Source organism: Lycorma delicatula, chromosome 5 (genome assembly GCF_047948215.1).
Source record: "Lycorma delicatula isolate Av1 chromosome 5, ASM4794821v1, whole genome shotgun sequence".
NCBI lineage: Eukaryota > Metazoa > Arthropoda > Insecta > Hemiptera > Fulgoridae > Lycorma > Lycorma delicatula.
Window position 1 is genome coordinate 170,019,619 of NC_134459.1, and position 23,595 is coordinate 170,043,213.

General features: G+C 27.9%; 1 protein-coding gene and 1 non-coding gene across 4 annotated transcripts in view; both read right to left on the bottom strand.

The window, feature by feature from the left end:
• The window catches only part of LOC142325582 (uncharacterized), a 105,578-nt gene that overhangs the window by 15,940 nt on the left and 66,043 nt on the right, over positions 1–23,595 (bottom strand). The window contains exon 1 of one of the 3 annotated variants that reach the window (XM_075367502.1): positions 13,841–13,928. The exons of the other annotated variants lie outside the window; for them this stretch is intronic. The gene's annotated coding sequence lies outside the window, so the exon portion shown is untranslated. Of the gene's footprint in view, positions 1–13,840; positions 13,929–23,595 lie in introns of those variants that run through there. 3 annotated transcript variants of the gene reach the window in all.
• On the bottom strand, positions 5,299–5,460 carry LOC142325857 (U1 spliceosomal RNA). Its single transcript, XR_012756609.1, has one exon. It is a non-coding gene; the product is annotated as a U1 spliceosomal RNA (small nuclear RNA).

Consider the following 23,595-nt stretch of genomic DNA (forward strand, 5'->3'; position numbering starts at 1 on the left):
ACGGAATAATGATTGAGGGTAGTTGTAAACTGGGGAAAAGTGAGAGGAAAGAAATGATCGATCAGGAATTTGATAGGGGGTAATAATTCTACTGATGCAATTCATTGTAGTATATTATTTTAATATTTTTTTTGAACAGATTAAATAGGTAGTACCTTTTTTTATTAACTTTCGATCTTTTATTTTGATTATATTTAAAAAAAGATATAACTAAATAATGTCTGCATTATTTATTTATTGATAGGTTTCATTATAAACTACTTTGAGAAGACCATTTATGTTTGTAATCGCTAACTCTTAAAAAATCTCACACTCGTATTTGTTTACAAGGTCAAGATTAAATTCAAAAAATACTTAATGGCTTTTTTTTAAATAATTCATCCATTTTCTTTGATAATCCAATAATTATAGAACTGCCATGAAATCTTATGAAGAAACATAATATCGTTTATTTTTATTACGATGCAAAAAAACGTGGGAAGATCATGTTCATAGAACAGAAAAAACTTAGCTACGTAATTTATCTTAGCACTTTATTTACATCCGAAATTAATTCTTTTGATTAGTTATCCTTCTTCTGATAAATTTTGTAGAAATTATTTTTAGCAAACTTCTTTGGTTTCATCAAACACCAAAAACAGGATGATTATTATATCTACATACGGAAAAAGAACTGGCACTCCCAAGAATTAACATATTAATAAATATTATTCTGTAGCTCATTTAGAATTGTTATTATATTGTTTTAGTGACATACAAGATATTATTTTCATAAAATTGATAAAGAAGCTGTAAAAAAATTAGAGTGATTAAAATATTAGAAATGGTAGAAGTAATAAAGTATTAGTAATAGAGGAACGGTAGAAATATTAAATACTAGCCGCTCGGCCCGGCTTCGCCGGACCTCCCAGCCAGGCCTCTCTTCGCTCGGCGCTTTAGTTTTCCAGGTTTCCAAAGTTCTTTTTTCAACCGGAAAATTTTTGACGTTATCAACTTTACTCCAAGAGCTTAATATTTTTAGAAAAAATTTCATGCAATTTAGATACGTTATCTGATAACAGAAAATCCCGTTTTTTTAATTTACCGACTGGGGGCTGCGTCCCCAAAACCCCCTCAAAAAATAACTCCCATATAACAACTGTGAAAACATTTTTCGGTAGATAATTTGGAAAAAACAACGTGATTTTTAATTTTTTTTAACTGAGGGGGGAAACCCCCCACTTCTAATGTTTACATACCGTCTGGAAAAATAACTTCAACTTTTTTACATGAATCACTTTTAAATAAATACAATACTTTTCTTAGTTAGGGTTCATTTTTACTCAGCTACCCTTTGTAATAAATTTTCAACCTAAATTTTGTAACTGAAAACGTTGGGACTCAATTTAAACGCTTTTATAGTTTTACATTTAATTTAAATAACTTAATTTGAAAAATTGATGGATTAGAGACTACGAATTCTAAATTTTTCAATGCTACACGGATACTTTTCACGGAGATTTATAAAAATTACAAAAAACATAATCAAGAATAACTTGGATTCCATAATAATACTTAAGGATTATAATTAAGAAAATCATTAATAACAAAGCTTTAACTATTGCTTTAACTAATTGCTTTAACTATTGTAGTGCTTTCAAATACACAACATTTTTGTTCTTCCTTCGGGCGTGTACACAAAAAGATCCGTGGGGTCGTCAAAATTTGAACTCGAATCCGCATCGAATTGTAAAAACAAACTAAAATTTAACTGTAAAAAACATAACATGTCTAAAATTTAATTGTAAAAACATGAAATTTAACTTTTAAAGCATGCGAACAAATGAATCCAATGTTGTCAAAATGTAAAAAAGTAACTTTAACACCGATAACTCGCAACCGTTATGTCGGAGGTACAAAAAAGTTAGCCTATGTTCACCGCAGGGCTTCAAAGTATAGGTGTGCAAAATTTTAGACAAATCTGTCTGGTAGATCTCGAGTTAAGTTGGAACAGACAGATAAACAAACATTGATTTTTATATATATATATATATATATATATATATATATATATATATATATATATATATAGATTAGTTTAAATATAGCTTAACTAAATGAGTTTTCTATTTTTTATTTTTCTAGTACTGATATTCAACAATATATTTTGTTTAGTAGGCGTACATATTTGAAATTAAAATCATTTTAGGTACTTATACGCTTTGTCTATCTCAATTTCGTGTAAACACAATTTTACCATAATAATAATAATAATAATAATACTCCCGTTTATTGCATCTCTTCATTTTTTGAGAAATGTTTCAAAATTTGAGTTACTGAACAATATGGAACCCGAAATAAAATTGATTTTAAATAATCTTTTATTTTGAAAAGAATGATCTATTTTTCTTATATGCGAATAGATAATTATGTTAATGTAGGCTGAGTTATAAAAAATATGATTACTAGTGCTGCCTGCGGCTTCGCTCGTGTGGAGTTTGGATTTGTACCTAGATCAAGTTTTCAAAAGAAACATTAAATTTTCGTTAAAGTTTAAAAGGTAGTTTGGTGTGACATTATCTTTGGTAGTTCGCTGATATTAACTTTGTGAGTTTTCAAATACTTCTTTTGAGACAAAATTATCGTACGATATTATAGATTTTTAATTCGTCAATAGATGACATAGTATGTAACGTGTCGAATATAATTTCATTTCGTACGCGTGTTTACAACTTTGAATTATATCATGGAATTATATAGACAGTTGAAAACATTACTAAACGGAGAAACATCTTGTAAGTAAAAAACAAACTTGCGTGCACTTATAAAAAAAAATAATTAATGAAATATAAACATATATAGATTTGAAAAACTAACAATTTATAAAATTAAACAAAAAATGTAGGGCCATTACAGATGTTAATTTAAGTAGCGCAGGATTAAGTTAATTTTTATTTAATCTTTTTTTCGGCTTGGACTACCCATTGCTAAATGATTTTAATTAAAAATTTACCTATATTCAAATATTTACATTTTTTTTCTAACTATTCTCCAAATCATGTAAAAAATTATTGATATCCAAGTATGAATACAAAGAATTCCCCGTTTCTTTTTTCTGTTTAGCCTCCGGAGTCACGAAAGGTTTTATTTCAGAGAATGATATGTATGAGTGTAGTCTTGTACAGTCTCAGGTCGACCATTCCTAAGCTGTGTGGTTAATTGAAAAACCCAACCACTAAAGAACACCAGTATCCACGATCTAATATTCAAATCCGTATAAAAGTAACTGCCTTTACTAGGATTTGAACCTTAGTAATTTCAACTTCGAAATCAGCTGATTTGCGAAGCCGCGTTCATCACAGGGACCAACCCGGTTAAAGAATTCCACCTGAATCAAAATTAGAACAACCTTAAATTTCTGTTAATCAAATTTATCATTTTAAGATATATTTTTTTTATTTTGGCCGTATCATTTTTGTTCGCAGTTAGAAAATCAATGGAATTTTTCAGTTCTACAGCTATTTTTTTCAAAGAAAAACTATTTGTCTGTCAAATCTGAACTTTGTAGGACATCAAAAAGTCTTTTGTTTTTATTATGAGGAATATTATAAAAAACAGGGATCAGAGGAACTGTTAAAACACAATATAAGAATGTCTTTATATTTGACCTGAAGTACCATCACTAAATTTTTTATAGTTTGCCTTTTATTACGAAATACTCCTAGTTTAAATTTAGATTATAAAATAGTATATATATATATATATATAAACACACATACCAGAAATATTTCGTAAAATAAAGTATCCCATAAAATACTATTTAAATTTGTTATAACTTCTAATAAACTTTTTTTTTAAAGAAATGTAGTCAACAGGTTTTATTTTTATCCGAAACGAGTTAACATAAAATGAATACACAAATTACTATGCATTATTACTGCATCTGTGTTCATTTTATTTAACTGATTTAAATAAATAAATTTATTAACGCGCATATACATGATTTTATCTGCAGTTATCTTTTGAATAAATTTATTTATTTTTTTTTATAATATTAACATTAATATTCTAATCTTTAAAGAATTATGTTTAAGTATAGGCTAAATTTTACTTCAAAAAGTAATTTACAGAATAAAGATGGACAAAAGTTATGAAATTGTTTTCACTAAAGTAAGCTCATGTTAGTCGGATTTCACGCACTTTGATATTCTGTAGTTCGGTCGGTCACGAGTCACGAAGCCGGCCCTTCGTGATCCAGTTAGATGAGCCAACAACACTTTTATGTTTAACATGAAGAAGGACGAAGAAACGGAGAGGGGATTAAAGATAAAGGTCGTCCGTCGATGGACAATGCTAGAGTGCTTTTCTGCTCAATATTTTCACTTTTTTTTAAATCTGTAAGTTATTTTTAAGATAAATTCACATTTTTCCTATAATCTTAAGATACAGACTAAAACCATTAACCATATATGTATTGTATCATAAATGAATTCTTAATTTTCTGACTGTATGAAGCAAAAATATTGTTAAATCCGAATTCTCAATTAAAATTGACTTTAAATACAATTTCAAAAAATACGATACATATTCAATTTTATTTTAGTTGTTACGTTTGAAAATGATCATATTCACGAGTACAATATTACAGTTAATCTAATCAACTTAATTCGTGGGATTGATAATATAAAATTAAAAGCTTCTTTATTCATCTAAAATGTTGTCACCAACACAATTTCTTATCCATCGTATAAATCAAAAGACGTGTTTCGTTCTCTAAAGTCAAGAAGCAATGAGAATTTTTGGTTCTATTTTCGGCCAAGAATATAATTGAAAATTTATCTAAAAAGTGCATAAAATAATGTTTAGTCATTAATGGTATTAGAGAGACAAATGGCCAACCTACACTTTTACGGTGCATACTTAAACGATAAAAAAGTAAATAAATACGTGTGTCCACGCTTAAATGTATTTAAAAATTTTATAATAAAATATTTACGTTGTTTTTACGTCATTTTATGAAATAAAAATTAAAAACGAAATTTATCCAATAATTAATAACAATCGCCTACCAAATCACAAACAATGGAATAAAAAAAATTTAATTATATTTTTCAATTGTATCTGTCTTAGAACTGAGTTATTTCAGAAATAAAAAATAAAATCGATCCCTTGAAAAGCACACGACCCCTAAACAAAACTGACGTTACTCAAGTCGTTTTTAATAGATTAATAGATATCTTTTTCAAACCCTACGATTGTAAGCTACACATTAACAACAAATGGTTACAACCACCTGATCTAAGTTAAATTTTAATTTATACGGGACAGCGCGAACGCAGTCCCGACTCTCAAAAATTATGCGCCCGAGATATCCACATTTGGGATATTCGCAGGGGTCAACCAATCCGAAGTGCAATGGATAAGTCTCACCCTGAAGGAACCGCCTTCATGATCACGGTAACCTCCACGCCAGGTAAGTATGATTTAACATGAAACTATCTTCGGCCCTCCAGAAAACATCTTTAGTTAACATTCGAGAAGTTACAAGAAAAAATTGAAAATAATTAAAATATATGTAAACTTTTAGTAATAATTTTATTAAAATGCAATTAAAAAATATATTTGTAATTAAAATTTTACATTTAAATTTCTAAAATTAAATATTTCGTTATGAAATTTACTAATAGTGTTGTAAATAAATCATCTATTGGTTCTAAGTTAAATTTAGTTTTATTATTCTCCGGTAGAGGGTTCATAGTTAAAGACAGTACATTGTACAGATAAATCGATACAAGCTTATTCGGTATAAAAAAAATCGTTTTAATTTGAAAATAAATTCTAATTGGAATAATCATAATAATTTATATTCATTTTATTCTATTTATTCATGATAATTTTATAGACCTTAAATAAATAAAATGTATAAACCTTAAATAAAATAAAATTATTCGTGTAAACTGTATAAACCAACTTTTAGATGTGTATCCTGAAACGCTGGCAACAAAATAACGACCAAAGTACATTAATTCGTTATATAAATTAATTTGTAATTTTATTATCTTATGCAGGTAAAAAACTATAAATTTTTTTTTTTTTTAAATTAGGAGGTAAATAATTTGAAAACTCACCTTTCGCATTCGAATATTAAAAAATTACTAAGTGATTAAAATTGAAAAAGTTTAGCAAAAGTAAATTTTTTTTTAAACGTTTAACTCTAAACTATTTTTATTAGTTTTTGTGTATTTAAAAAATTAGTATATTTTAGAATCGGTGTAAACGTGGGACTGCCAGTTCCTTCGGTTTTTTTCGAGATAAATCATGAACAATTCATCCGATCATTGTAAATAAAAGCTTTGCACAAATATATTATCTCATTAATATTTTGGCCGAGTTCTACGACGAGACGAATTTAATTTTACTGGTTTAAATTAAAGTAGTGAATTATTAGTTATGTTTTTAGTCTATTACTTGTGTTTATATAAAATGTTTCTAATCTTTGATTGCACTAGATATCATATCCCTTTTGTCCGCGTGGATAAAAACGTAGAATTTTTTTTACTAAATAATATACTGTATACGGTTTAAATACTGGAAAATGAGTTTTTATTTTACGTTACAATATTTATTTTTTACTGTAGGTATAGTACAATTTTTACCGATTAATAAATAATTTTATGCTTTATTTTTATTTATATTAATTTTTGATTCATTAAAGTAATATTAATTTTTTCTTTCTTACACCTCTTAACTATACGTGTGTATATGTGCGCGCACGCACAGTTTCCCGTGCGTTCACTTCTTGGCCAATCTTTAAGCTCAACACAATTCCTTTTCCCCACATCATCAAACAACTGTTTCATATATTTTAATTTTTGTCTTCCTTTATTGATTTTATCCTCTACACTTATTTTTAGAATCAAATTTACTAACTGTTGATGTCTTAGGATACAGGCCATATTGGGAGAGGGGATGGCCAGACTTAAGAGACTGTTCATTAAAATAAACAAAGAAGTTCATGTAGACAAATGCCGCATTTCGTTTCATTTTTTCTACCCGCCATTTTGTGCTTTTTCAATAAAAAATATATTTCTTACGTGCGCATTGAGATAGCACAATGAAACTTGGTATGTATATATACCAACAACATCTTCTGCAAAATTAAATAAGTATGACTACTACAAAATGGCAGGCATTTAAATAATTTTATCATTAATAGCGTGTAAATCTTAGTTTTATTGAAATATGTTCTATTATATAACATTTTAAGCCTTTTATTACATAAAGCAACACCTCATTTATTCAAATCAGTCAATAAGCAGTTGAAATACGGTTGAAGTTGTTTAAGTGGACAACAAAAATTAGGTACCGAGGGGGTGGAGCGGAGACCGAAAAGTCACATGGAGGGTGTCTTCCTCTACGGGGTCGGTTCATGAATATTAGTTTTTCAAACGAATGAATATTCGTTTGTGTATCCTTCCAAGATGGGTGACAAAGGAAGACTGACTGTTGAACAGCGCGTAAAAACTGTGTTGTTTTTTAATGTGTGGTCCTTGTACAAAGACGGTTTCGTGCTCATTTTAAAACTCGGTGGTCGCTCTCATTTAAAAAAAAATATTTAGACCACGAAAAATTTAACATTGATGGTTCAATATTCGAGAATAAACATAAATGGCCTGCGTTCGCGCTTACTGTGTAGCCTGTGTTCGTTCTCCACAGAATGTTAAAGCTGTCAGAGAAGCATTGCTGAGGGGCATGGGCAAATCAACAAGAAAAGCATCAGGACAATTTGGGATTTCTAGGCGATCTGTGCAGCGAATTTAAAAAATTTATTTGCATTTTTATCCGTACAAAACAGCAGTATTGGCTAAGTTAACGGTTGACAACAAACATCAAAGAATCGCTAAGTGGGCTGTGAACCAAGTATTGGTGAATAATGTTTGGTTTTCAGATGAGGCACATTTTCACCTAAATGGGGTTGTTAATAAACAAAATGTATGTTTTTGGGCTTAAAAAAATCACACGTGCTTCATGAAAAGGTGCATCACACTTCAAAAATAACGGTTGGGGTACTATCTCAAGTTACGAGGTAATAGGGCCATTTTTTTTTAACAGACAATGAACAGTGAACATTATATAAACATGCTGCGTAATAATTTTGTTTCTTAGCTTCTTGCAAAAGGGTTTCAATTAGAAAACTAGTGGTTCATGCAGGATGGAGCCAGACCACACTCAGCTATCGTTGTTTTAGACTTTCTACATGAAACTTTTAACGCAAATGTCATTTCAAACCGATCTCGTATTCGTTTTGCGCGTCGACAGAACTGGCCCTCGAACAGTCCTGATTTGAATCCGTGTGATTATTTTCTTTGGAAATTTCTAAAGGAAAAGATTTCCCCTAAACATCCTCGTATCGTACAGTGATAGAACTGCGAGTGTGAACAAGATAACCGAGGACATGTGTCGTCGAGTTATTAAAAACGTAGGAGTTCGTGTTGAAGAAGTTGCTAGACGTGGTTGTGGTCATATTGAACATGTGATAAGCAGAACGTAAACTCCAGGTATATAGTAAACACGTTATATTTTATTTTTTTGTTTTGCCATTCAGATAAACATATTTTAACAAAATCAAATGTTGTATCATTTCTTGCGCCACTCTGTATGAATTTGATTTATTTATTAAAATCACTTAAGCACTTATTCTTAAAAAAATAACAATATCCGAATCTATTAAACCGTTTAACAGTCCTGTTTTCGTTTAGAGAAAACAAGAAAAGGTTTTATGATGCTTCCTTTCGCTGTAATTATTAATAAATTAGCGAACATTAAAAAAAACTTCCCGACAATTTATTTAAAATATAATTAAACATTTTATTTTACAGAAATAATATTACTCCATTGATGAATTTTCAAATAATACTAATTAAAACAAACCCCTGGATTTTCTGCAACCCGTACAACAAATGTATGATAAATAATTGTCTTCGTATTCATTTAAACGGTGTCAGAATATCTGATGTCAGTAAGATAAGATATCTGGGCTTTTATCTTGATCGCCGTTTAACTTGGAGGTATTATGTAAGGAAGAAAAGGAGGCTGCTTAACAAAACGTTTAAAAGGATCTACTGGTATTGAATAAGGGATCTCGACTTTCTTTATCCAATAAGATTCTTCTTTAAGGCTTTCTTGAAACATGTATGGCATTACGGAATTGAACACTGGAGCACAACCAGTAACAGCATATGGAGATCATTCAACGGTTCCAGAATAAAATACTACAGAACATAACACAAGCGCTGCGATTCGCGAGGAATACTGGGATCCACGATTACATAGGCATTGTGTACGTTCACAAACGTTTGATAAATTTGACTATCAAATTTTATCAAGTTATTTCATAATTACTAATTCTTTTGTGTTTATCCAAATTAATTGTTTTTGTACTCGTTGAGGATTATCACTGGATGATCCTACTTCAAGTAACCGTCTATCATACGACTTACATATACAGGTGATTTTTCAGTCCTGTTACCCAATTGTTAATATCTGGTAATTTTTTTCTAAGAAAGAGAAATTTTGTTTTGTGACACGAAGTTGGTAGCGCTAGTCAACCGGTATAGATACGGCAGTGTGAGTTGATTCTCCTTGAGCTGTGTAAACTTTAGTGCCGTTTCCGGTCGTGTTACGAACAGAATGTCTTTTACCATAGAAAAACGAGTTTTCATTCTTGAACAATATTTTGCTACGAAATCGTACGCGAGTGTAAAATAATCATTACAAATTGAATTTGTTGGTGTTCCTCCGCCAGAAAAAATATCAATTTCTAGGCTAGCAAATCGATTTCGAGAGACAGGTAGTGTTTGCGACAGAAAACGTAGCGGTCGACCAACTCGCTTGACAGATGACATTTTAGAAAATGTGAAAACAAGATTGCTCAATTCTCCACGGAAAAGTTTACGAAAACTTTCCACACAAGTCGGTTTGTCGTATTCGAGTGTTCAGAAAGCAGCTAAAAAATTGAAATTGTATCCGTATCGCGTACGATTAGTCCAAGAGCTTCAGCCTACAGATTTAAACAAGCGATTGCAATATTGCCGTCGGTTTAGGTCTCTCGTAAACGATAACGGAATCGAATTTTTAAACACAGTGTTCTTTAGTAATGAAGCTTGGATCCATCTCGACGGTTATGTGAACAGGCAAAATTGTCGAATTTGGGCGGTTGAAAATCCTAACGCTTTACAAGAAAAATCTTTGCATCTGAAAAAATTGGTGTATGGTGTGCGATATCTCGTCATCGTATAGTCGGACCCGTATTCTTCGAACAGACAGTAAATGGTGAAGCAAACAGGAATATTGTGCGCCAATTTGTGTCCCTCCTGGAACCTCAAGAACGGTATTGCTGGTTTCAGTAACACGGCGCTACATGCCTCACATCTCGAGAAACCGTGGATTTTCTGCAAGAGTACTTTGATGATCGAATAATAAGCAAGGGCTTATGGCCTCCAAGGTCCCCAGACTCACATCTCCTGACTACGTTTTGTGCGGCTATATTATGTCCGAGGCCTTCAAAAACAATCCTCATACTATTGATGAATCTTAAAGTCAATATTACAGACTTAATCACGAATATTTCTGATGCAACTCTTAAAGAGGTTTTTGCTGATATGCTGAAAAGAGTCCGTGCGTGTATAACCGCAAGGGGTGGGCATTTTGAGCATATTCTTTAACAATTATGTAAACAATAGCTTTTTATTAAATCTCTTTTGTAAGTAACAAATACATTTTTTTCCACCTAAATTTCCCTTTCTTAAATTACATTTAAAATTGGGTAACAGGACTAAAAAATCACTCTTGTATATATATATATATATATATATATATATAGTAATATAAAAAATGTACAAGCACTATATTGAATGACAGTACAAACCCCAGTCATATTTCATTATTTGCAAAGTCAGCAATTAATATAAATGCAATTGATGTTTATTCGTCAAAATGTCAATTAAAACATAATAATAATTTTAAATTGGTCGTATATAAAAATCAAGATGATGACAGTATTATTTTTTCGATTTATTAGCGTTAAATCAGATTCCTTTACATGAATATTCTTGGAATGAAAGACTTCAAATATAACATATATGTAAAAATCACTCTGTAGCTTCAACAATTTACAAACTGATTGTAATTAAATGAATTCACCAAAAAAAAGATTCATTAACACGTAAACAGTGTTTAAATTATTTAGTAATTATCTTATATATTAATTTATTCATATTCTAATTATTCATATATTTACTTTAGGATTTTTCATGTGTTTATATTTTAAATAATTAACATAATCTTTACGTGTATTTTTTAATGTTATAATTAATAGTATATTTTGTTATGCTGCTTTGATCAAGGTTTTACCACAATTTCCATCGATCCAACAAGCTAAATGTCGGGACAGTTGTTATATTTAATCCGTAGAGTAGCATATCCACGAATTTCTGACGCGATCTAAATAAGTATTATTATGTACCCATTTGAATGAAAAATTTATTTAATCTATGAAATAATATACGAAAGAAGGGTATTTAGTGACGTATATCCATAATATTCAAACAACTTTAAAATCAGATTCATTGACCTAAATTACCATTACGTAATAAAAGATGTTTTATTTACTTTTTAACAACGGAAATTTATATAGCAGAACTCATATAACTAGAAGCATATCAAATTAGTCTATTTCTTTAAAAAAAAACAGGTAAAAAATAAAATGTTATCAAACAATTTTTTTTCTCATGTCTATTTTGTAAATTTGCTTATATTTAAATAAAAGAAAAACTGTTAAAAGTTATGTTGCATTTACCTTTAAAACGTATGTTAAAAACTGAATAAAAATATATAAAATTCCTGGATGGTAAGTAAAGTACGTAATAGTGAACTTTCACTGTTCACACGAAATATATGTTTTTCTATACAATTATTTTGAACATTATATACACTTGAAGTATTGTAAATTGAAATTAACATAAAGACGTTTACATAAGTATATTTCAATAAGTATACGAGTATAATACATTATTTATATATTAAGAAGAAAAAACACACATTTTGACCTACTTTCAATAAAAAACTTTAATTTTTTAAATTAAATTTTTCTATATTTTGAAAGCGTAACGTGTCATTATTTTAAAAGCGTTTAATTAACATGGATGCTGTTTATTACAGATTTAATTAAACTACCAACAATTCCTACCTTTTATCAGAGTTTATGAGTCATTTTTTCACCGTTGTTTGTTTTAAAAATTGTTTCATTTGATATTTCGTTGCAATTTGTTCCTTAAGCCTTATTCTGAATTACATTTCTATTATATGTAAAAAATTATAATTTTACCCCAAAAAGTGGTTGAATGAGTCTTAAAAGTATCAAGAATATAAAGGCACAAAAAATCTTAAATATAAAAATTTTTTAAGATATGATTTTATAGAAAAAAAAGTAGTTTAATTGTTTACAAAAAATATTAAAAAATATATATATATAATATCAGTATCGCGTTGCAATAACTATCTCCATAGCGGAATGGTAAAGTCTTTGGATGCCTTTCATCCAAAGGTTCCGATTTGGAATCCCGGTCGGACATAGCATTTTTCACAAACTAAAAAATTCATTATCATCAAACAAACAACTTTTATTGGACGTCAACTTGTTTTTAGTATACAATAAAGAATAAATAAACAAAAATAATTGTTTCTTTTCCGATGGATTTACAGTTTAATATCACATTTCATAAAAACGGTAAAAAAATACTAAAATTTTATTATTTTATTCCTTAATGATTTTTCTGTTATTGAATGAAATTTTAATTCATTCGTAAATCTTTCCTTTAAAAATAAAATTAAAAAAATGAAGAAAAGCAATCTACTTATTCCTGCGTAACGACTATGTCCATCTGAAAAGCACAAAAAATTAAAAAATGTATGTTATTTATTACTTAATAACAAATATTTTGTTTTCTTTCTCTATCAAACAACTGTGTTTTTCGATCAACGATATTTTTTACCTATTTTTAAATTTAAAAAAACACTCAACAAAACTATGACTGTGTTTTTTAAATAAAATTCAATTATTTTGTTGCTATTTCAGCCAAACACTGTTGTTAACCTGTGTACATATGCTTATCTTGAAATTGTATATTTTTCGGTATAAACTTACATCATCCTCAATCAACCAGGAGAACCATATTAAAGATAACTGAAGATTTTTAAATGGAAACTGATAGGATCATGATACACCGTTTTAAAATGCACTGAAAACAAAAATTTGACTAAAAATACTGAACTATTTTGACAACCGAAAGAAAAATAACGGCCATTAAATAATTTTTTACATCTGGTTACAAAGATAATCTACAATCAAAATTAGAATATGTGTTATTTTTTTAAGGTAATTATTACTAGTAAATTTAAAGATTAAACAAATTTAGATGTAAAAAGTTACTGAAATTAAGTTCATTTTTACCATATGAAATTACAGAGGTATGAAAACAAAATGAAATTAGTCGTGTATTGTTTTGCGTTTTCAAAATGAAAACAAATCAGTAATGATAGTATCAGTTTTGATTTATGATCTGTGATTTTCCAAAAGGTTATTGACAAAGTAAAAACAATTTAAAGTAATAAAACAGAATTTTAAGAATTTATTATCGTGAATTCCTTTTTTTCTTAATAGATAATTAAATATAGATTAATTAAAAATCTTAAAAACATTAACGTTTTTCCATAAAATTTAATTATATTTATTTTGTTAACTTCCATGTATTATAAAAATAAAATTAAAAAAAAAATTACTTTTCTATCTACATATACGTACTAAGTAGAAGTTAATTAATCCAAGGAGTGCAGTTTCATGGTAACATCATCAGATCAAAGTTTGGTAAGCACTAAACTGATAAGTGGAAGAGATTTTAAGAGATAGTTGATCTATCAGAGAGGGGGATGTTGAAGGTCATACAGGATATACAATTGGAGGGAAATTCAAATTCGTAACTGAATTATATTCAGTTACGATGAATAACCCATTATATTATATTACCGTATTTAAAAAATAATAATTTCGTAATTTTTACTTCCCGTTTTCAAATAAGTTAAGAGCTTGAAGGAACTTTTGATAGTTAATAAATGGACGTTTTTTAAATTTTGTAAATTTAAATAAATAAAGCTGCGAACCTAAACCCCCTCACCTAATTACAGTTATCCTTCTCGTTATTGTTTTTGGATGATAAGAGATGAATTTTTAGCGTGCAAAAAAATGTTAAGCCTAACTGGAATTCGTACTTTCTGGTTGAAAGGTTCTGAGTATGAGTTAATAATGAAAAATTCTTAAAGAATTAGCTTCAGTTAGCTCCAAAAACAATAAACACTAATGAATTTTAATTTAGTTTTATGATATCTCTCATAGTAGGGAATGTAATATAACTAAATAAATATTTTTTATTTCAAATTAAACCGGCTTAATCAGACTGCTTTAGGTAGAAGAATAGAAATCCTTCTTTTTTAAATTTCAGTAAAATTCATTCAATGATTTTCGATTTATAATTAAAAAATCTGATGTGGACACCACATGACTTCCTTGTACGCCTATTAAATTACAAATACACATTCTTAAAAGTACATAAGATTTTATTTCACTAATAGCTTCTGATTTCTTTTCATGCCTATTAAATTACATATACACATTTTAAAAGTACATAAAATTTTATTACAGCAATAACTCCTGATTTTTTCATATTTTTTTTATTGTTATTATTGAATTATTATTTATTGTAAAAACTTTTTTTATAATCAAGGTTAATAATTATTAATAAATTCATATACTTAAATTAAAAAAAAAAAGTTAAAAAAAGGAAATGAAGTCGAATTCGAACCGATGTGCCCTCCCCTTGTAAGATCAAAATATTTCATTAATTAAAATCTTATTTGGCTATAAACTCTGAAACTAATGAAAATAAGTATCAGATATGATATATCGTTGAAAAACTCTAACGAAGGCTTATTACTGCAGTTAAGAAAAAGTCCAAAATCCAAAGTTTTTGTGCTTTTTTGGACATTTTTGGTCAAGTCTATTGCAATCAAAGGGGGAGGTACACAACTGGATCTTACAACAATCCTAAATCCAAAACTTCAATGTGCTATGGCTAATAGTTTTTGAGCTGTGCTAGACATATACGTACAAACGTCGAAATTAGTCAAAATGGATTCAGGATGGTCAAAATGGATATTTCCCTTGAAATTTGAAAACCGAAATGTTTCACGATCACAATACTTCCTTTACTTCGTACAAGGAGGTGAAGAGATTTAATTACACAATTAAACCAAACATTATTTGATAATCTTTTTAAATATTTTAAAACCTCGAATAAAGTTATTTTCTAAATCAGAAATAAACCGTTTCGGGTGGGAATGTATTGGATAATTATAATAATACCTGCAATAACTGTAAAAAAGTTAACAATTTTTTTTTATTTTAAATGATGTTATGCTGTCAGCCTTAGTTTTATAGTTGTACAGTTAGTTTTTCATACAGAAAAGAAATCAGCTATTCTAATACATAAATAGAAATTTATTGATTTCTGTGAGTCTATTACTTTTTCATGCAAAAGTACTCAACTGATTGAGCTGAAATTTTGCTTGAACATTTTTAAACCAGGAATGAACATAGGAGTATTGCCGTTACGAAATGTGTTTACTGTTTCAAGATTGTGGCCATTTTAATAGCTTGCAGTAACAAACGGATTATGATTCTAACAGACATTCAACTTTACTATGGTCAAACCGTTGATGAAATCGTATTCGGATCACTTGGAGTATTTGAAATTAAATTTTCGGCAAAAAAATGTTTTTTTATCTTCAATTATTTTTTAAATCTCTTTTTTTCTTCAATGCAGCCCCTGACACAGTGTGTACGACTCCGACTGGCTGCTCCTACCATCCCTAATTAAATTAAAAAAACATAAAAAAATAAAAAATGAAGTTTAGACACCTCCTCGTGGTCGGGTAACGCAAAGAAACATGCAAAATACCTTTCCAACCCGTAAAAGGGTGGGTAACCAGTTATCTTAAAGTAGTAGTACCTAACTAATTTTACTATGGGGCCGACGATGCTAAAACCTGCGTACTTCAGATCAAGTTGTGAATCCTGGTGAGTTGACCAAGTAATTGCTCAGAAGAAATTAAAAACCAGCGATACCTTTTAAAAATTGAACAGGCTTTAATTGTTATTAATCAGTATTATTCTCCAAGCACGAAGATAATGAACACAGTGGGGGTCCAGAGAGTAAAGCCCCTTGCGTAAACGAGAAGTATCTGGCCTGCTAATATCTAATACAGATTTAACTGTATAGATTTTACATATATAGATTTATATAAAAGTTGTATATTTTATATAGATTTAACAAAAATTCTTGAAAATATTTGTGCGAAATTTAGCTGTTTATGGTAGTGAAATATGGTCAATAAAGAAAGGAGAATATCAGAGCTCTTTGAAACATAATGTTACGGGAGAATACTGAAATCAAATCGGTCGATAAGTTTCAAAATTAAGAAGTCTTTAAGACGAATAGAAGAGAAGAGAAGAGAACTTTATGGGAAAATACATATTTTAAAGAGATAAAGTAGATTGTTGGAATATGTATTTATGAAACATAAATACAGTTAATTTGGTGATACAAGGACGTGTAGAAGAAGCTGAAAAGTATAGAAAAAGCCGATTATTGGAATATATAAAATGCATAACTGAGGATTTAGGAAATGGTAATTATGTTGAGGCAGAATGGAGAATCGCATCAACCGGTATAAATATCAAAATATGATATAACAGTAAAGAAATTAAAATACTTTTAAACAGATAGTACAGTTTAATTTTTCTTTTGTCTATAACAGGATTTTAATCGTGTTTTAAAAATAAATTTCACTATTTGCGGTTTATATTGGGAATACCAAACCTACCAAGTGGTCACATCAAAATAAGATACGGAATACATCTCTTACTATATGATTACTGTTTAGATCAGTAAAAAAGGTCAAACATATCATGATAGATAAAGTAATGTCATACCGTCACTAATGATCACGCAAACGTTTTAAAGAAGGAAGTAAAAAAAAAAAAAACGTTTAAAATTATTATTATTATTATAATTAAAATACCAATAAATTCGTAAATTTATTTTAATTTTTAAATTCCTGTAAACGTTCATAAACCCTTCTAGTTGTATATTTTCTAATATAATTTTTAAAACCCTGTTTGGTTTAAATAATTTAAATGATTTTATTAATATCTAATCCAAGTTTAGATTTATATCGACATAAACATACAATATTCAATAGATTATTCGTGACTTAAAAAATACTTCTTAGAGGTCACATACTTTTTGTGTTTAGTACAAATTTCAGAGAGAAGAAATAAAATATTTGTAACATTGTGTGTGCGCGAGTGTGTGTGTATATATATATATATATATATATATATATATATATACAGTACCTAGTAGCAACTTGTCCTGATTGACTGATTTATCAACGCTCAGCATAAACCATTAAAGACAATTGATGAAAATTTCTATAGATATTCCTTCTTACGTTGAATGCACACTAATAAAAAATGTTTTAAAATCCGAAATTTCAAGGAGTAACAATGAGATTTTTTGTACTTTTTGTTTTAATTTCTTAGCAACAAATGAAATATAAAGTTGATTTTTGGTGTGTGTAATCTTTTTTATGAATATCTAAAAATCTATCTCTAGATTTTCGAAATTCGACCTTGAAAGGGATGAAGAAACAGAAAAATATTTTGAACAATGATTATAGATTTTACTCATATCCGATCATACTAAACGAGATATTCACTATATTAGTGCTTGCAAATACTCTTTAGAATATATAAAAACTATTTTTGGGCTTTGTTTCATTTTTTTTTAAGGGGTCCAAAGGCACGGCAACTCAATCAACACAGCCAATCTCGCTGTAACTGCATGTGCATCAGGATGCACCTGCCTCCGGTTACTTAATTAAAAACATTAAAAAAACGTTTTTTAGTGAGAAATGATGTACAGTCATCTCCTACTGGTCTTTGTCGGGTGACGCTAAGAAACGGGTAAAATACATATTTAGGCTTCGAAGGACGGATAAAAAATTCGATGGTAGGTTAAAAATTCGATTTTGTGTTTTAAAAATAACATAAAAGACATGCATTCTTTGCGAATATAATAGCAGGACAAATTAAACCAAAATATTTAACTATATAATCAAAACAATGTAGAAACAGCGAAATTTAAAAAACCTTTCGGTTAAAATAAAGGAATATAAATAATAATTTTTTTTCTAATAATTATATCAGAAAGATTGTTATGGTTTTTAGTTATATAAGCCTAGGTTTGTCAGTTTGCTACCTTGTTACTCCAGATTACTACACCAATTTTCATGAAGTAGGTATCAAACAACTTATGTAAACTGCGCGTATAAAATTGAGAATTTATGATTTAAAAGAAAAACAAAATGGCATTCAAACTAAAATTAAAACCAAAATTAATAAATATTTGACGACGATTGATCTTCTCTATACTTAACTGCAGAAAAGATAAGTTTCCGCCAGAGTAAATCATGAATTGAACCAAACCTAATTCTCCTATATAAGATAAAACCCGCTTCCTTTTTGTCCCCTTACAAAACAGATTAATATAAAAGGGTTGGTGTCCAAAACGGGCAAGACCTTTGTGGACACCTAATCTTTCATCTTTTACAAAACTCACTTCTGATTATAAATCAAATAAATTAAGTATGATTAAGTTAAGTTAAGTTAAGTAATGAATATTAAATTGTATTATAAAACAATGTTAATATTGGTTCTAGACTATGAGTAGATAACCTTAGAGAGTACAATTGTAATTAGTATTAGGATTACTCCATTAATTATTAATTTCGTAAAAGTGAAAGAAATAAAAGAATTTAAATTTGAATTTGAAGTAAGACTGGACGGAACTAAATAAATCTAGTCAAAATTCAAATGAATCAATATTAAAAAAAAAAGATTAAAAATATCAGAATTACATCAAATCACCAAAAAATTATGTTTACGTTTTTTGAAAAAAAAAATTATATGATAATCAAATAATTATATCTGTAAATATATAAATTACAGGAGAAACATCTCATTTTAGTTGTTTATTCCTGAATTTTTACTAGAGATATGAAAGATAATGATGTTATATTATTTCTAATTGTTCTAAGTAGTTTTACTACTTCTCATAAACTGATTGTTTTTCCCAATTTTTTGCTACTGTGCACCCCGCCATTTCACCTGTGCCTTTTAAAATTCAGAACCAAACTTTTCTACTTATTAAGAACAATCAAAAATAGAAATTTTTAAAACGCTGATTTCTAATATATAATATACGATTTTAAAATAAGATAACGCGTGAAAAATAATTATGAATTCTAAAAATATGTATAATTGAAACAAATATTTATACATTTGAAATACTAAATAAAATAATTTTAAACTAATCACTGAAAGTTCTTTTGACAAACACTTCAAAAATGGTACTTAAAATACAAAAAAAAAACCGCAAATCAATTTTAATTATTAATTTTGAAATTTTAAAAACTTAAGTTTTCATAAATAATGAAGACGTTTCAACTCTTACTTCAAGTACTATAAGCGATTTTAATATCCTACTGTAAAATAAACGAAAGATTTATAGCCGAGTACATAAGAATTTTGTAATTATTTTACTTATTAAAATTATGACGGAAAGTCTAAACAAAATAAGAAGCAAAACATTTTTTGTTAATTCTTTTTTTTCCATGAAAAAAATTCAAGCATTTAAATTGAAAATAAAATAAATTATGTTACATAAATAAAGAAGAAATTTAATTAATTCAAATTATCTTGAATAAAAAACTTGGTATGAAGATAGAAAAATAGTAAGGACTTGAATTTTTTTTGTAAATTTATTCAATAAATATTAACTTTATTAAACTGCATAAAAATAAAAATTGTAATTAAAAATTCACATTAATTTTTCTCATAAAAATATGCATAAATAATGCGTACTTGAGATAAAGAGACAAAAATAAATAATAAATAAACGCTTGAATTTTATGTTTATACAAGAACACATTTATATTTTTCATTTTTAAATATCATTAAAAAAAAGTAAGATGCTAATGAAGTCATTTTCAAATTTTTTTATAAACTAGAAATACATCTCTTTAGTCAATTCCATTTATATGTGTAAAAAGATAATTACGTAATAAATTTTCGTTAAGTATTAAAATAAAAAAAAGTTTTAACACTAATCTAAAGGACATATCATTAAAATAATCATTTCATAATATCCTTCGAAGTTATATTATCTTCAAAATAATTAATTTACTCTATCAAATAAATTATATCTACTTATCATAATTAATACAGAAAAAAATTAATGTAATTTTTTTAACCATTTAATGTCCTTTAATTGGTTTCTAATAGATAACTAGTATTAAAAATCGTGCATTATTCTAATGAAAGATTTTGTTAAAAATTATACGAGTATAATAAAAATAAATAAATCTATAATTAAAAATAAAATTAAAATATAATTTAATTAAAATTAAATCTATAATATAAAAAGTATTTTTATATTTTTTATATTTTCAAGTTAAATATTACAAAAAAGAATTCATTAAAATCAATTCTTTTTATTTTCAAACGGAAGAGGTAGCTACTTGGCCTTTCATCCAAAGATCCCGGGTTCGAATCCCGGTCAGGCATGGCATTTTTCATACCCTAGAAAATTTCAGTTTCATATTCTTATGCACAAGCTTCAATCTTATATGGTGAATTAAACATCAAATCAAAATAAATAAATAAACTTATTTGAAAACAAATAATCATGAATAAAAAAAAAAGAAGAAAATAAATATAATTTTACTACTCAGAAGTAGAACGCTAATTATTAATCTAGATAACAAGGGTTATAAATGAGAAGCAGTAGGGTTGATCATAATTGTCAGAGTCACGAAGGGCAACTATTTTTAAACTCTATTGTACTATCACTCCCTTATTCATACACCAGGGTCGTTCAATAATTATAGAAATAACTAGAAAATTATTATTTATTCAGTGAAAATAAAACTAACGCTACTTTTAAACATAATTCAAGTAATATTAAGGCACTTGTCCTATCTTTCTACGAGTTTGTTTGTTCCAGTAGTAAAAGATGTTTCACCTTGGGGTCTAAACCAGTCTTTATTGCATTCTAGAACCCCCTGCTCATTGTTGCCGAACTCGGTGCCACGCAAAAACACTTTGAGAGAACAAAAAAAAAAAAAAAGTCTAACAGTATGATATTGAAACTGTAAGATGGATGTGGAAACACCTACCGACCCTATTTTTGAATAGCTTCTTATGCCATTTAAGCGGTAAGGGGCATGCGTTATTATGCAGAAGAATACGCCTTTTGAGAAAGAACTGGAATATTTCCTCGTTATTGTGGATTTCTCTTTATTTTATAGCATTTTACAATAATACTGCTTTGTAAATCGTACGTTGTTCTTCAAAATAATCATATTAAATTGGTATTTTATAGTCCCAAAACACCGTTAGTATCACTTTAATAGCTAATGCGTAGGGTTTGGATGTTTTCAAGATTTTAAGTCGATTCTCTTAGAACCCTAATTTATTAGATTTTGCAGTAATTAAGCTTAATCATGGATAATGGAACGAACAGTCCCGATAGTCGCACTAAGAATTTCAGCGATTTACCAAATTTGTATGCAACTATCCATGCAAATAAGATCATTAGGGGTTTTTGCAAAGGGTCGGTCGAAACTTCCACTGGTCTTTCCGCTATAATGAAAATGGTTGGAATTTTTTCTTTCCGATTTAAACCATTCGATTAATTTAAAAATATTTTACACGGTTAATTCACTTTAAATATGTATTTTAACATTCGTTAATGAATTTCAGCCGGTTTTACATCTTCAGAGAAAAAAAATCTTATCACAGCATGCTGTTCTTCCACGATACATTTCAAGTGGAACAGACAATATGAAATAAAAAAAAAAAGATGTTATAATCATGGAAGTTGCTTTCGAACAGCTGATATGCCAGGGTGCCAATTTGAACGTCACTTTCAGTTTATGCTATTTTTAGTTTTCGGCTGTTGTCATTTTTATTTTTAATTATGTAACGATCTTCTTTAGCCTATAAACCTAATAAACACTATAATATAGGAAAATAATATAGGACAAGATAACAAAAATGCTGATTTTTCTTATTTTAATTAATACTGTAGAAGTAAATACTAATACTTCTTTTCAATTATCAAACGAATAATTACATACTAAACAAAATAAAAATATTTATGAATATAGCATAAGAAGACATTTTTACGTGTAATATCAAAAACAAAAAAATGCAGAAAGATAACAAAATTTAATTTGTTAAAATTAATTAATTCTTATTTATTTTTTAATTAAATACAAATTTAATTAGTTTTTATACAGTAAAATAATTATTATGTCATCAATTTATTTTATTTAATAAGCTGCCGCATGCTCGTGACAATGAAGTCTTTAAATTGTTAATGACACAAGTCGTGCTGCAAAGTGTAAAATGTTATTACATAAATACTCATTAAATTTATTGAATAAATGTACTTTATAAGAATAAAAAGTATGCGTCTATTATTATTATTTTCTTTGTTTGCGATTACGAAGACAAAATATTTTAATCTATCTTATTTATGATTTTAATAAAAAAAATATACTTACATACATCATTACAAGTTAATCTACCAGTTACTATTATACTATTTTACTAAAATCTTATGTTGCGTATAAATATTAAAAAAGAAGTAAAAGAAAAAAGACTGATTGTTTAATAGACGAGATTATTAATAATACAAATAAAATTACTTAAGTTATTATTTCGGAATACCTAATAACTAATATAATTGTTTAAATTCCAGTTAAAAATCAATTACGTAGTATTAATAAGTTGGGTAAATCCACTGTAATATTATACAATTGGATTTAAAGATTAATATAATCCGCAAATTTTATAAAATGATTATCTTGTAACAGACAACTTTTTTCTGGAATTTAATAGATAATGGTTAATGATAAATTGATATTTTAGAAGTTTATAATCGGTTTTGAATCTTTCTCAATGAAGTAGTTATGTAATTATGATAGTTTCTCGAGAATTATGGAAATATATAATTATTTCCATCTTTTCTTTACTTTTTTATATTTTATAATCTAATAAAGTGAATGATATACAATACCGTTATCAATTTAAAACATTAACTACCTTTAAAAACAACTATTATCATAGCAAGAAGGTCGTTCAGTGATTGCCAACTGGCAAAAGCGGAAAAAATAATAACTGGGAAAAACTGAAACTATCGATATTCAAGTTGGCAACATGGAAATTTCAGCTGTTTGAAAAGAATTTCCACTATCATATCCTCATTTGTTTATACGAAAATTTCGGCTCTGCTTCAAACGTGTACCGTGGAAGAACAGCGTGTTGTGTTTAAGAGTATTATTTTTCGAAGGTGTAAACCCGATTGAAATTCCTCA